The sequence below is a fragment of the Scyliorhinus canicula genome, chromosome 10, assembly GCF_902713615.1.
Source record: "Scyliorhinus canicula chromosome 10, sScyCan1.1, whole genome shotgun sequence".
Lineage (NCBI taxonomy): Eukaryota > Metazoa > Chordata > Chondrichthyes > Carcharhiniformes > Scyliorhinidae > Scyliorhinus > Scyliorhinus canicula.
In genome coordinates this window covers 158,761,432-158,764,529 of record NC_052155.1, presented here as the reverse complement: position 1 = coordinate 158,764,529, position 3,098 = coordinate 158,761,432, and positions in this window count along the sequence as shown.

Here is a 3,098-nt window from a genome sequence, read left to right as displayed (position 1 = left end):
TTAAAGCCTTCTCTACTATCCTAGTTGTTCGATTTTGTCAGGTCACGGTCCCTGCATGATTCAAGTGGATCCCATCGCAATGGAATAGCTCCCTCTTTCCCCAGTACTGGTGACAATATCCAATGAACTCAAATCCATTTCTTCCACACCAATCTTTGAGCTATTTACTTCTTTAATCTTGTTGACCCTATGCCAATTAGCTCGTGGCTCAGGTAATAATCTGGAGAGTGTTACCTTTGTGGCTCTGCTTTTTAATTTAGCCCCAACCTGATCGTATTCCCTCAGCAGAACCTTTTTCTTCATTCTACCTGCATCACTCCCCACCATGCTCTCATCTCTGGCTCCCACGGTAGCACAGTGGTTAGCACTGTTACTTCACAGTGCCAAGGTCCCGGGTTCGATTCTGCTTGGATCGCTGTCTGTGCAGCGTCTGCACCTTCTCCCCGTGTCTGCGTGGGTTTCCTCCGAGTGCTCCAATTTCCTCCCACAAGTCCCAAAGACATGCTTGTGAGGTGAATTGGGCATTCTGAATTCTCCCTCTGTGTATCCAAAGAGGCGCTGGACTGTGGCAACTGGTGGATTTTCACAGTAAGTTCATTGCAGTGTTAATGTAAGCCTACTTGTGGCAATAATAAAGATTATTATTATTATCTCTGGTGAGATGTTTAGGGATAGTGGACCCTCTGCATTGCCTGTTAAAGACAGACTCAATTGAGGTTTTTTGAATATTTTTGTGAATTTCCCAGCAGCTGGTAGGGGATTCTCCACTCTTCTCCGAACTCCCACAGATCAAAGCCAGAAGCGGGCAGGATGATGCTGGTTTTCCAACTCAATGGCACTTTCCCTGGATTCCAAGATATTCCCGCCTCCCCTTGCTTGTTAAAATTTGCCCAGACTTCCAGTTAACTTTATACAATCCATGAGGAATTAAATGACAAAGATTGCTTTTGGAATTCAGTACGGTTCCAAACCTACTGCTTTTGGTTCCTAGCCAATTTTCCCTTGATGAATAAATCTTCATCTTCAAAGTTTCAAGAGCACCTCAAGCTTGCTTCCAGATCTTCACTGCTGCTGCTCAGTCTTGTCTTGCCAAATTACACCTTTTCGTCTTTTCCAAACAATTCTGCGCAGTTTCTGTGTCTGAGCTCAATAATCTCACTATGAGCGTTTTACTTTTCAATTCCCAATCGCAGAAAGCAACATCCTTAAGTGCTGAGGATGCATTTGGAAAATTACTGCTACTTGTCATTTTCCAATATTCTTTTAGCTGGGATATAAATATTTCCCACTGTGAATTGAAAGACATATGTGCCTCATTTTAATCTAGTTTAACCCAGATTGTTTTTTCTCCACCTTAACTTAATTAGTCTATTTGAATTTTGCAATGCTGGATAGTAGAGAGGAATTCAGCTGACCTTGTTGCCCCCTGACCTGTGGGGTAGAAATTCATGTGGCAGAGCCTGAGTGCTGGGATCAGAGATGTACTGTCGCTGGGCATCTCATCACATGAGCAGAGCTAGATGGTAACGCTGGTCAGAGGTCCTCAGGAACAGTATGTTGCACTAGTTCCACTGCCAATGGCAGCTTGCCAAATCAGGGACACGAAGGTACAATATTTAGAGGATGCCCTATACGCAAATCTGGGAGCTCCCCGTTCTTTTCAGCAGCCTACATTGGAGAGGTGATGTATTACTGGTTCCATCTGAAGAGCCAATCCATCACTTGTCTATATGGACAGCGTAGGTAGGGCTGATGTCACCTGTTATAACCTGCAATGAGCCTGTGGTTTAAAGGTTGACAGCCGCTATAATTTTCCCGTCCATGGACTGTGCTATGTGTGCCCTGATATCGAGCGCATACTCCTGCTGTAATCGGTGATGCACATCAGCTCCTGCTCACTTGCTAAAGTGCAGACTCTTTTGGCGTTTTGGGGAAAGAGATATTGTTACAGATGACCCACATGTGGTAATGTCTCTGCTGTCACCATTGGCGCTGACGTCTCTGTGTGTTGTCTGTTGTCGCAGGATCAGTGGTGATCCCTGCTGTATTCCCATTTTTTTGATATGCCTGGGACCAATAGAGACTATAGTGCAGCCAAAGAGACAGCTATCCAACAGCTCTCCTCAGAAAAACTGGTAAAACTCAGCAAAAACTGCCAAACAATGGCTCCCAAATTCATCAGCGGTCCGAAATGAGTGTGACTATCATTTGTTGGTTCCATGTTTTTCTGGGCGGACTCACAGTCAGCAATGAAGCGAAAGTGCTCACCACTGACCCAGGAAGAAAGCTGTCCCCAAAGACCTAGTGATCACTGTGGCCTGGATTTCCCCTTTCCTGATGTCAGCTTGTATCTGATGACAAGCCATGGGGATCTCCAGGTATCCACTACCAGTGACACCATCATCGTCAGAAATCAAAAGTAAAATGCAGTGAAATTTTACCTTCTAATTAAAACATGTTACAGGGGATGAAATAAATAATTGGGACATACGCACTGGTTTAATGTCAAAACTGGAATATCATCATTCTTGCCATGTCTGCGTGGGTTTCACCCCCGCAACCCAAAGATGTGCAGGTTAGGTGGATTGGCCAGGTTAAATTGCCCCTTAATTGGAAAAAAAAGAATTGGGTAATCTGAATTTATTTTTTTCAAAAATTGAAGTATCATAAATTGGTTGAAAATTTTGATTGAATAAAGTGATTTTTTAATCAATTTGTCAATTCCATAAATATAAATTAGCTTTTCAGGAGCAATGAGGCTGTTCAGCAATTCAGTGATTACAAACTTCTTTTTCTGCCAACAGTCTGTCCACTTCATTCAGTAAGATAGAACTTTCCAAGAGTTTTTACAGTGAGTGGAAGGTTTCATCAGTACGCCAGGCACGAGTTCAAGCGCAGCATCCCTTCTCGTGTTTCAATGAGGCCAGTGTTGATTTTAGGGTGCCACCAGGGGCACCTAATATGTACCTTAAACAATAGGGAGACCAGATATTACACTTTGATAAGTGGAGTAGTGATTTTGCACTCTAAACCTCAGCAAAACACAATGCAATGTTAACCCCAATATGTCTTAGCATTCTAAAAATTTCAGCATCTAA